Source organism: Solanum tuberosum, unplaced genomic scaffold (genome assembly GCF_000226075.1).
Source record: "Solanum tuberosum cultivar DM 1-3 516 R44 unplaced genomic scaffold, SolTub_3.0 scf00205, whole genome shotgun sequence".
Classification (NCBI taxonomy): domain Eukaryota; kingdom Viridiplantae; phylum Streptophyta; class Magnoliopsida; order Solanales; family Solanaceae; genus Solanum; species Solanum tuberosum.
The window spans coordinates 671,981-685,448 of record NW_006239130.1 but is presented as its reverse complement, the minus strand read 5'-3'; positions in this window follow the sequence as shown (position 1 = coordinate 685,448).

Below are 13,468 nucleotides of genomic sequence, written 5' to 3'. Positions count from 1 at the left end.
ATCTAGTGCCTCGTTGATCCAGTTGAGCACTTAGAGTAAGTTGGTGAGCCTCCTAGATTTCCGGAGGATCCTTTTTATTGTTTTCAGTATTTTAGTTCATTAGGATGTTGTGGGTCTTGTCCCGACGTGCATCTCAGTTGTTTAGAGGCTTCATAGATAGAGTTAGTGATGTTAGTTCATGAGTCTTTACTTTTCCTTTTCAGTTAAGTTGAGACTTGAGTTGCCACTTTTGGTAGTGAATGTTATTATAATATATTCTAAGTTATATTTTGAGCAGTTCAATTTACTTGCTTTAAAAGTATTTATCTTGGGTAAAGTCTTCCGCTGAGTAAGTAAGCCAGGCCAATGGTTCGCTTGGGGCCAGCAATGGTTCTCGAGTGCCGGCCACGTCCAGTGTGTAAGATCGGGGCGTGACAACTCCGTTGGGTAGACCTTTTTTTTAGAATTCGATCTCTGTATACTGACTTTATTCAATTATTTTTGTTAATTGGATACATTTTTTATTTTTTTTTCTATGTTATGTAATGATTTATTACTTTGATACTGAGTTAGTCACTAATTTTATATTTAAAAAAATGATTTGTCTGGGAGCCGCACACATATTTTAAAAAAAATAAAATAATACGCACCAAGGATCGTAACCGAACAAATAGTGGCATTTAATAAAAAAAATAATTTAAAAGAAGTTTCTCAACAATGCACAGAACTAGGTGACGGAGAAGGTCAACAACCAAAGTGTTCATGGATTTGTGTTTCCTCTTGCTTATTTTTGTCAAAGGGGGTGGTCTCTATGAATTTGCCATCTTTTGTATTATACTGTATGAAGTTCTATATAGGATTTTTAAACGCTAAGTGGTTTAATGGAGAGAGGAGATGGAAGACCTTCTAGTTTGATATTAAAATTAGTTAAATTTAGTTTGTTTGTATTTTGAATTTTGTTTGTAAAGGTCATATTTTATAATTAATAGGGTTGCTAATTCCCTAACTTTAGATTGAATGTAGTCATGAATGGCCTTGGTGGTTTTTTTTATTGTAAAGGTCATATTATTGTAAATAATATATTTGTACCCTTATTAATCATGGTAATAGTTATGAATGACATTTCTTTGGGTTGAATACAAAAAAAAAATTCTTTAACTTTTATTTTTCAAAAAAGACCGTCACATTCGGAAAATAGGTCAAGAAGAGGTGTGATAGATCTGATGACTCCGTTGGGGAAACCGATTATTTAGAATTCAAGCTTTGTATATTGGCCTTTATTTGGTTATTTTTATAATTGGATTCATTTTGTGTTTGTTGTTAATATGTTATTTAATGATTTATTGCTTTGTTATTGTATTCGTCACTAATTTTACAAAAAAAACCATTTTCCTAGGAGTGTAGCGGCACATAATAATATACACCGAGAATCGAAATCAAACACATGGTGGCATTTAATAAATTTTATTTTTAAATAAAAAGCACAGCTTCTCAAACACACAGCACTAATTGCACTTTTGCTTTTTCTTTCAAAAGTCGGAGTGCTCATGAATTCGCGTTCACTTTTGCTTTTTCTGTTATTCAAGGTCTCTATGAATTTGTCATTTGTAGCATTATATTGTATGAATTTCTACACCTCTTTTTAAAAAGTCAACCAGCTCAATGGAGAGAGAGAGGATGGAAGACCTTCCAATGTGATACTGGAAGTAGTTATATTTAGTTTGTTTGTATTTTATATTATATGTAAGGTCATATTTTGTAATTAATAGGGTTGTTTATTCTCTAACTTTAGATTGAACATAGTCTTGAATGGTGTTGGTCATGGTTTGTTGTAAATGTCATATTTTTGTAAATAATACATTTGTACCCTAACTAATCACGAAATCGTTCTGAATGACCTTTCTTTGGTTTGAAAAGAAACATTTTGCTCTGTTACTTTTATTTATCAAAAGACTATTACATACCGAAGAAAGGTCAATAAGTGGTGTGACAAATCTAGTGACTCCGTTGGGAAAACCCTTTATTTTGAATTCGAGATTTGTAGATTGACCTTTATTTGGCTATTTTTATTAATTGGATACATTTCGTATTTGTTGTTAATATGTTGTTTAATGATTTTTTTTTTTATAATTGTGTTAGTCACTAATTTTATTTTTAAAAAAATCCTAGGAGTGTAGCCGCACGGAAGATTTCTTTTTTTTTTAAAAAAAAGATAATAATACGCACCAAGTATCGTTACCGAATACATGATGGAATTTAATAAATTTTATTTCTAATAAAGGACAGTTTCTCAAGCACACGCAATACTAGACGTAGGAGTAGGTCAATAGCCGTAGTGTTCATGGATTCGTGCTCCCTCTTACTTATTTCTGTCATCGAGGGGCTCTTTGGATTCGTCATCTGTAGCATTATAATGTATGAAGCTTTATACCGCTCTTTATAATACCAAAGGGCTCAATGGAAAGAGCAGATGTAAGACCTTCCGGATTTATACTTGAAGTTGTTCAATTTAGTTTGTAAAAATCATATTTTTTAAATAAATTTGGTTGCTAATTCTCTAACTTTAGACTAGATATAGTCATGAATGACCTTGGTCATTTTTTATTGTAAATGTCATATTTTTGAAAGTAACATATTTGTACTCTAACTAATCACGGTAATAGTTATGAATGGTCTTTCTTTGATTTGAAAAATAATCTTTTTCTCTTTAACTTTTATTTTTCTAAAAAAGACTATCACATCCGGAAGGAAGGTCTAGAAAAGATGAGGCAGATCTAGCGACTCCGCTAGGTAAACCCTTTTTTAGAATTTGAGCTTTTTATATTGACTTTTATTTGGGGTATTTTTTGTTAATTGGATACATTTTGTATTTATTTTTATGATGTTATTTAATTATTTATTGCTATGATATTGAGTTAGTCACTAATTTTACAAAAAAATTATTTGTCTAGGAGTCGCACACAATTTTTTTTTAAAACTAATACACACTAAGAATCATAACTGATAGATATTGGAATTTAGTAAATTTATGTTTTATAAAAACCGTTTCTCAACCATGCAGAGCATTAGCCGAAGGAGGATGCCAACAATAAGAGTGTTCATGGATTCGTGTTCCCTCTTGCTTATTTCTGTCATTGGAGGTCTCTATAAATTTTCCATCTTTTGCATTATACTGTATGAAGTTCTATATAGGTTTTTAAAACGCTAAGGGGTTTAATACAGATAGGAGAGGGAAGACCTTCTAGTTTGATACTGAAATTAGTTAAATTTAGTTTGTTTGTAATTAGACCTTCTAGTAAAGGTACTATTTTTGTATTTAATGTATTTGTAACTTAATTAATCACAACAATAATTATGAATAAACTTTCTTTTGATGAAAGAAAAATATTTTTCTCTTTTAATTTTATTTTTTAAAAAAACACTTTCGCAACTCGAAAAAAGGTCAAGAACAAATGTGATAGGCGACTCCACTGGAAAAATTCTTTTTTTAATAGAATTTTGAGCTTTGTATAGTAACCTTTATTTGAATATTTTAATTAATTAGATACATTTTGTGTTTGTTGGTTATATGCTATTTAATAGTTTATTGCTTTGATATTGTGTTAGTTAATAATTTAACAAAATAATTATTAGTCTATAAGTGTGTCACGACTCAAAATGAGTCATGAGTGACACCCACACTTAACCTCCTAGGTGGGCAAACCAACGAATTCAACCCCAACTTATATTTATTGTTCCACTTACAAAATTCAAACAATAATGCGGAAGTTCAAATCTTATTAATGTAAGAAATACAAATCCATTAAAGTCTATTAACTATCGTTTCCCAAAATCTGATAGTCATCACATCAAGGACATCTAATCTCAGAATACTAAGGACCTGTTTGGCCATAGATTTCCCTAGTAATATTTGGGGGGAAATTTGGCAAATAGTGTTTGTCCATACAACTTGCCATTATATTGCAAATATTTTTGGCAAGTATCCCAAATTCCCAAATACTAGTTTTATCTAGTATTTGGGCCAAATCTCACTATTTGGGATTTTTTTAAATTGAAATTTTATACCAAACTTTTATCCTTTACAAAAACACCCTCTATAGTAGTTGTTTGTGTTGTATTACGTAATTTTTTTACGTGAACAACAAAGTAGTGATGAAATATTTAGTGAATATGAAAGTGATGATATGGTTGTTGATGAAAATAATGACAATCGGCTCGGGGTAACAAAGTCATGTGCTTTGCCTACTTCACGATGTATGGAATGATGTTTGTTGCACTCACTCCAAACTACCACATTGTTCTAGTGTCATGGACACTACTTGTTATTTGTTGCAACGAAGATCCAATTGATTTGTAATAGAAACTTATGGTTAGTTTTGATAGTTTTTATATTTATGGGTATAAATCATATTTTTCTAAAAAAATGAAATATGTTTCCCAAATACTATGGCCAAACACATGCTGAAATTTCACCCAAATTTTCATCCAAATAATATTTACAAAAAATATTTGGAAATCTATGGTCAAACGCTAGCTAAGTCTAAGAGTATCAAAGACACCAAAATAAATAAATAAAATAATTTATGTCCGAAAACTAAGGACATCCTGCCATAACCGAGGGAATCAAACACAAGCTAAAATTAATAGCTCACCCTGAAACCTGATGTGCTGGACACTAGCTAGAGCAGCGGGAAAGTAAAGTAATTGGTACACTCTACAATAGGAAAACAAAGAAAATACAAGTAGGAGGTCAGTACAGGGCAACATGTACTGAGTAGATATCATTGACCGACTCAAAATAGAAACCAATATACATAAAGTAATAATATGAAATCAACTATAGCACTTAGCAGGTGACAAGCAACACCGAACATGAACAAGTGACAATAACACTAAAATAATTTGTAACCAGTCACAATGTCAAGAACACACACGAGGACTCATGCCTCCACACCACGCTCATTTGGGAAATAGGTTCTTTGAGATTGAGTACATTAAGTTATTTCAATGTGTTTTCCTTTAATGTTACCGTGCCGAAACGTGACACCCGATTCCATAATACCGTGTCGGAACGTGACACCCGATACAATAATATTGTGCCGGCTCGTGGCACCTAATCCATATATATCATGCCGGCTCGTGGCACCCGATCCAACAATATAGTTAATTCATTTATCATCTCTTTTCACTTCCTTAACAATATTTCATTAAGCCTTCTTCATTCAAGGCACCACTTTAATAGAACAAGTTAAAGATTACGGATTTCGCGGTCTTGGGATTACTGACCAATCACAATAACACATGAATTATCCAAACCACAACAACCAAGTACATCAAAAATTCACAATATCACTCAATGACTATCAATCACTATTAAGAGTCTATTTATCACATAGAATAAACCATTACCTACCTCAACTGAATAACCGAAGTCGAGCAAGCTAATTCGCCATTGCCTTTCCTTCCTCAATATCTCATAGCGTTCCCAATCTATCAAGTATGCATAATTCGTAAGTACACGAGTCAATAGCTATCCATATTGCTATTCTTCTAGCCTAGATCTCAAAAAATACCAAACTATCATAGAGCACGAATTTAAATCAAGTTCCTAAATTTCAAGCCTAAGATTAAGTCTCACTTTCTCCATTTACCATAACCCTAATGAATTCATATAATACAATGCACCTAATATTTAATTACTTATCTTAATATATCAAAACCTAATTTATAATATGATAACCAAATTTATAATATTTAAGATTAAATCCACTAGTTATGAAACCAGCGGCAGCCAGCACCTGTTCATATGTTTGCATCCAAAATACTCATTCCAACCATACAACTCAATTGCACCATAATTGATCATAATGATAATTGTTTTCCCGCCTCAATTCCTGTCCACAAAATAAATTTCCTATAAAGTATATTACTACACTTCATATTATTATATAAAAATATAAAATTTATTAGTGCTAAAGATTTAATATAGCGAATCTTCCAAACATTGCAATGCAGGATTTGTACAGGAAGTTCTAAAGAAACTCATAATTGATCTTCGATGTTAGTGACTCTGCCGCATCACGCTTCGCGATAAGACAACCAAAAATGTTAACCCTAACTCGCTTTAATTTATTTTATATATATGATTATAAGAATGGTGAAAGTGCTCCAGTACTAATTTTAATAAAATATTTTCATTAACCACCAACTAAATAAATTATTAAAATTACTCCATTAGTTATACAATTGTAGCTATGAATAGTCCAAAATACCCCTTTAGAATCAATTGAAAGGGTCTTTTATGAAATAAAAAACTCTAGTACTCAAAACGACAAAGTGGGTCGTTCCAAAGCGTAGCCGCACATAGCGCTTATGTTTTAAAAAAACACTAATATGCACCAAGGATCGTAACTGAACACATGGTGGCATTTAATAAGTTCTCTTTTTTTAAAAAAGGACAACTTCTCAAACAAGGACAACACTGGCCGGGGGAGGAGGTCAACAACTTGAATGTTCATGTATTCATTTTTCCTGTTGCTTATTTCTGTCATCATCGGTCTCTATGAATTTTTCATCTGTAGCATTATACTGCATGGAGTTCTATACCGCTCTTTTAAACGCTAACGGATTGAATGAAGAGAGGGGTGAAAGACCTTCCAGTTTGTTATTGAAAGTAGTTTGTTTGTATTTTGTTTGTAAATGTCATATTTTGTAAATAATAGGGTTACAAATAACCGGACTTTACACTTAACATAGTCATGAATGGTCTTGGTCATTTTTTGTTGTAAAGGTAATATATTTGTGCCCTAACTAGTCATGAATATAGTTATGAATGACCTTTCTTTGGTTTGGAAAAAAACATTTTGTTTCTCTTTTTACTTTTATTTTTCAAAAAAGACCGTCACATTTCGAAAAAAGGTCAAGAAGATGTGTGACAAATCTGGTGACTCCGTTTGGAGAACCCTTAATTTTAGAATTCGAGCTTTGTATATTGACCATTATTTGGCTATTTTTATTAATTGAATACATTTTGTGTTTGTTGTTAATATGTTATTTAATGATTTATTGTTTTAATATTGTGTTAGTCACTAATATTATGGGGGGAAAATTCCCAAGGAGCGTAGCTACACACAAGACTTCTTTTTTTTAGAAAAACATTATATGAACCAAGTGTCGTAACCGAACACATGATGACATTTAATAAATATTATTTTTAGAAAAAGGAAGGCTCCTCAGGTGCACACAACACCAGCCATCAGAGGATGTCAACAATCGTAGTGTTCATGAATTCGTTTTCCCTCTTTCTTATTTTTGTCACCAAGGGTCTCTATGAATTTGCCATTTATAGCATTATACAATATGAATTTCAATACAGATCTTTAAAACGCCAACAAGCTCAATGGAAAAAGGGCTGGAAACCTTCTAGTTTTAAACTGAAAGTATTAAAATTTAGTTTGTTTGTATTTAGTATTTTGTTTGTAAAGGTCTTATTTTGTAATTAATAGGGTTGTTAATTCTCTAACATTAGAATGAACATAGTCATGAATGACTTTGATCATTTTTTGTTATAAAATTCATATTTGTGTAACTCATGTATTTGTACTCTAATAAATCACGATAATAGTTATGAATATCCTTTCTTTGGTTTGAAAATAAAAACATTTTTCTCTTTATCTTTTATTTTTACAATAAGACCGTCACATCCCGAAAAAAGTCATGAAGAGGTGTGATATATCTGGTGACTCCACTGGGAATTTTTTTTTTTAGAACTCGAGCTTTGTTTATTGAGCTTTATTTAACTATTTTTATTAATTGGATATATTTTGTGTTTGTTGTTAATATGTTATTTAATGATGTTTGCCTTACTATTGTGTAAGTCACAAATTTTACCCAATTTTTTTCCCCTAGGAATGTAACTATATACAATAATATATACGAAGAATTAAAATCGAACACATGGTGGCATTTAATTTTTTTTTTCAAAAGACAACTTCTCAAGCACGCACAACACTAGACACTGGAGGAGGACTACAACCGAGTGTTCATGGATTCGCGTTCGCTCTTGCTTATTTATGTTTTTCGGGATTACTATGGGCTTTCCATATGTAGCATTGTACTGTATGATTTCTTTACAACTATTTAAAATGCCAGCGGGCTCGATAGAGAGAGGGGATAGAAGACCTACGAGCTTGATACTAAAAGTAGTAAAATTTAGTTTGTTTGTATTTTGTGTTTATTTGTAAATGTCATATTTGGTAATTAAAAGAATTGTTAATTCCCTAACTTTAGACTAAACATTGTTATGAATGATTGGTCATTTTATGTTGTAATGGTCATATTTTTGTAATTAATATATTTGTACCGTAATTATTATTGTATGAATGAAAAACATTTTTCTCATCACTTTTATGTTTCAAAAAAGACAGTCACATTTCGACAAAGGTCAAGAAGAGGTGTCATAGATCTGGCGACTGTGCTAGGAAATTCTTATTTTTTTTAGAATTTCGAGCTTTGTCTATTGACATTTATTTGACTATTTTTATTAATTGGAAATTTTTTATGTTTGTTGTTAATAAGCTATTTAATGATTTATTGCTATTGTATTACTCACTAACTTTACAAAAAAAATTATTTGCCTAGAACCGCAACCGCACACAACACTTCTTCTATTTTTTTTAGAAGTACTACGCATAAAAAATCGTAACTGAACAAATGGTGGCATTTCATAATATTTTTTTTTAAAAGATAGTTTCTCAGGCATGCACGCACAACACTGGCCAGGGGAAGAGGTCACCAACCTGAGTGTTGATGTATTCGTGTTCCCTCTTACTTATTTCTGTCATGGAGAGTCTCTATGAATTTGCTATCGTAGCATTATACTGTATGGAGTTTTATACTACTCTTTAAAACGTCAATGAAATCATGGAGAGAGGGATGAAAGACCTTCCTGTTTGATACTGGAAGTAGTTAAATTTTGTTTGTTTATATTTTGTATTTTGTTTGTAAAGGTCATATTTTATAATTAATAGAGTTGCTAAGTTTTGAACTTTAGACTGAACATAGTCATGCATTACCTTTGTCATTTTTTGTTGTAAAAGTTATATTTTTGAAACCAATATATTTGTATTCTAACTAATCACGATAATAATTATAAATAACCTTTCTTTGGTTTGAAAATTAAAATTTTTTTTCTTTAACTTTTATGATTCAAAAAAGGACCGTCTCATCCCGAAGAAAGGTCCAAAAGAGCTGTACCTAATCTAGCAACTCTGCTGGGATTTTTTTATTTTTTTTTAATTCGAACTTTGTATATTGCCATTTATTTGACTATTTTTATTAATTGAATACATTTTGTGTTTGCTGTTAAAATGTTATTTAATGATTTATTGCTTTGATATTGTGTTAGTCACTAATATTTTAAAAAAATTGACTAGGAGCGTAGCTGCACACCAAACATTTTCTTAAAAAAGAAAAAATACGCACCTAGGATCGTAACCAAACACATGGTGAAATTTAATAAATTTTAATTAAAAATAGATGACTTCTCAAGAACGCACAAGACTAGCTGGAGAATGTCACGACCCAGACCATCGTGATTGGCACCCATACTAACTCTCTGGTGGGAGAATCACTACTACAACCAAACCCAAGCAACTAAACAAAAACTAAGGAATTTAAGTTATGGAAGAAAATTAAATACTAAGGAAATAAATAGAGTTCCCATAAACTCTAGCAAAAATCTAACAATAATAAACTAACATTGCGGAAGATACGCCTAGAACCTGAAAGTCAATGTACCAAAACATCTAACAATGAACCAAAGTTTAAACATGAAGGGTCAAAACCCCAAACTAATGAACTAATAACTATCTGGAACAAGTCTAAGTCCAAAATGGTGGACATAGACGAAGGAGAACCCATGGAAGCCCGGAAGAATTGGCTTACCCTTGAATTCGAACGATCACTGATCTTCTCAGCGAGGTCTGTCAATAGTCGCTTGAAGATGCCCTGTACTTAACAAAGAAAGAGAAAGTGCAGTATCAGTACATAACCACAATGTACTGGTAGGATCACACGGCTATCCTACTAAGTGCAACATAAGCAAGCCATTACAACAATATAATCACATGCATATATCGAACATATACAATATTATAAACATTTACGAACAACAAACAACTTCACATTTCTCAAGATACTTAATTATGACAGGTCATTGGTCCTCTCATGGAACCCAAACCCAAACAGTTAGCATATCGGAATGTGGTACCCGATCCAATGTTTATGCCAGAACGTGGCAACCGATACCAAGTTAGTTATGCCGAAACATGGCAACCGATCCATTCAATAGACCACAATCACAATCACAAGTATATTCTCATAATCATACAAACAAGACATGATTCATGGCATTTATCATTCATCTATCCTCATTTACGATTAATGAGATCAATAATGCAACATTCTCATACATACATGTATCATAATGAAGCAAGAGCAAACATACATCACACAATCATAGAATCACAACCACCACCTACCTCGAAACATGCTTGAAACCCTAAGAATCATTCCCTTTTCGGATTCTTTCCGCTTGTACTTGGTCTACAAACAATCATAATAACATAGGAATCAATAAACAATCGCTAATTACCCGGATTACTAACAATTCTAACAACCCTAGATCATACCCATGATTCCAAGTACCCAAATTAGGGTTGTTTCCACCATGGAATCTAGATCAAGACACTCCCCTATCGATAATTACCCATTCTATTACATTCTACAGATTGAAAAATGGATTCGGGGAGTGAAAAGCTTACCTTTAGCCTCAAGAATGGTGGAAAACTATCAAGAGTCACCTGGGATTCGTTCCTTAGCTCTTAAAACTGAAAAGTGCAGAATAAAGACATTTCAGAGTTTATTTACGACCTTCAGTCGTGTCGAACCCGCCACAGTGGCCCTCACCCTGCTACAGCGGCCTCGCCCTAGCGGCAAAAATCCCGCCCAGCGGCTTGCACGGAACCAGTGATCTATTTTAATAATTCTAAGACCCCCATTTCACAACACACCTTTAACCAACGACGCTCAGAAAATACGATTCACGCTAAGATCGATTTCGGGAGTTCTACTCACCCGAATTCAATTTCGTAAAGTCGTACGGATCCCTTAATGACTTATCTAGCTACTCATGTAATCAAAATCATAAATAATTTACCCGATGGTTTCCAGATTTCCTAAACCTTAATGACTCCGATTTCGTCCAAATCTGGACTAAGCTGGGAAATTTCAAGTTACTACAAAAATGTTTTTCGACCCAAAAAAATTTCCCGTTGTCTTTTCTATAACAACGGAATTCGGTCATTACAATAGATACCAATTTACCCATCACTCATCCCCGAGTGACAAACTTAGGAATAATAGGCTAAAGAAGGGATGAAGTAGTACTTGAATCGACGAACAATTGGGGATACTTGTCTCATATATCCCTCTCGATTTCCCAAGTAGCTTCCTCAGCTGAACGATGCTTCCATTGAACTTTCATGAACTTAATCTCCTTGGTCCTCAGTTTACGCACATCACGATCAAGAAATGCAATCGGTTCCTCCTCATATTGGAGGTGCTTTTCTAACACAATTGAGTCCCACTTAATGATATAATCTCCGTCACCATGATACCTCTTCAACATGGACACATGAAATACCAAATGAACTCCCGACATATTATGAGGTAAATCCAATTTATATGCTACCGGCCCCACACAATCAAGAACCTCAAACGGAGCAATGTATCGCAGACTTAGCTTACCATTCTTGCCAAATCTCATCACCCCTTTCATGGGTGATACCTTAAGAAGAACATTTTCACTGATTTGAAATGCCATGTCTCTTACCTTATGATCCGCATACTTCTTTTGTCTACTCTGGGCTGCTAGAAGCTTAGCTTGAATACTCCTCACGTTATCTTAAGCATCCTTCACTAAATATACCCCCAATGGTTTCACATCTCCATCCTCGAACTACCCTATGGGTAATCTATATCCCTTCCCAAAATGTGCCTCAAATGGTGTCATATCTATGCTGGAGTGATAACTATTATTATAGAAAAATTCACACAAAGGCAGGAACTTATCCCAATGCCCTCAAAAGTCAATCACACATGCCCTCAACATGTCTTCTAACACTTAAATAGACCTCTCTGACTCCCCGTCTGTCTGTGGATGGAAGGCTATACTAAAAGTGAGTTGTGTGCCCAACTCATCATGTAATATCCTCCAAAACTTGGATGTGAATAATTGGGTACCACGGTCTGAGATGATACAGAGGAGCACCCCATGCAACCTCACTATATCTTTGACATACACCTTAGCCAATTGTTCAGCATTATAATCTATTCTTACCAGAATAAAATGGGCTGACTTAGTCAATCTATCAACCACTACCCAAATAGAATAAAACTTCTCCAAAGTCTTGGGAACACCAACCACAAAATCAATGGCTATCCTCTCCCACTTCCATTCCGGATTGGCATTCTTTGAAGCAAACCTACAGTCCTTCGATGTTCATACTTCACTTGTTGACAATTTTGATACTTAGCCACAAACTCCGTTATATCCTTCTTCATGCCCGGCCACCAATAAATTCGCTTCAAATCTCGGTACATCTTGGTCACCCCTGGATGAATAGAATATCGCAAACCATGTGATTCTATCAACAACTTTTGAATCAAATCATCACCTCGAGGAACACAAATTCTTCCTTTAAAACTGAGCACGCCTTCCACATCAAGAGTGGTCTCTTGTACCTTACAAATCACAGTTTTCTTTCTAAGCTCCTCCAAATTTTCCTCTTCAAATTGTTTGGCCTTGATGTCATCAATAAATGTGGCCCTCACTTCAATGCTAGCTAACACCCCACCTCTTTCTGAGATGCCCAACTGCATGAACTTATACTCTAAGGTCTGAATTTCCTTAGCCAAAGGTTGTTTGGTTATACTTACGCAAGCTAAACTACCCATACTCACCGCTTTTCACCTCAAAGCATCTGCCACCACATTAGCCTTACCCGGATAGTATTGAATAGTGACATCATAATCCTTAAGTAACTGCATCCACCTTTGTTATCTCAAAGTTAGATCTTTTTGAGTGAACACATGCTGCAAACTGCGATGATTAGTAAATACCTCACACCTAAAACCATAAAGATAATGCCGCCAGATCTTAAGAACAAACACTACCGCTGCCAACTCCAAATCATGTGTTGGGTAATTCCTCTAATGCACCTTCAATTGATGCGAAGCACAAGCTATAACATTCTTATCCTGCATCAACACAACACCCAAACCAGAATGTGAAGCATCACAATAAACAATAAATTCTTTTCCTTCAATCGGTAATGCTAGAACAGGCACGGTGGTCAAGAGAGTCTTGAGCTTTTGAAAGCTCTCCTCATATTTTTCGGTCTATTCAAATGGTATCTCCTTTTTGGAC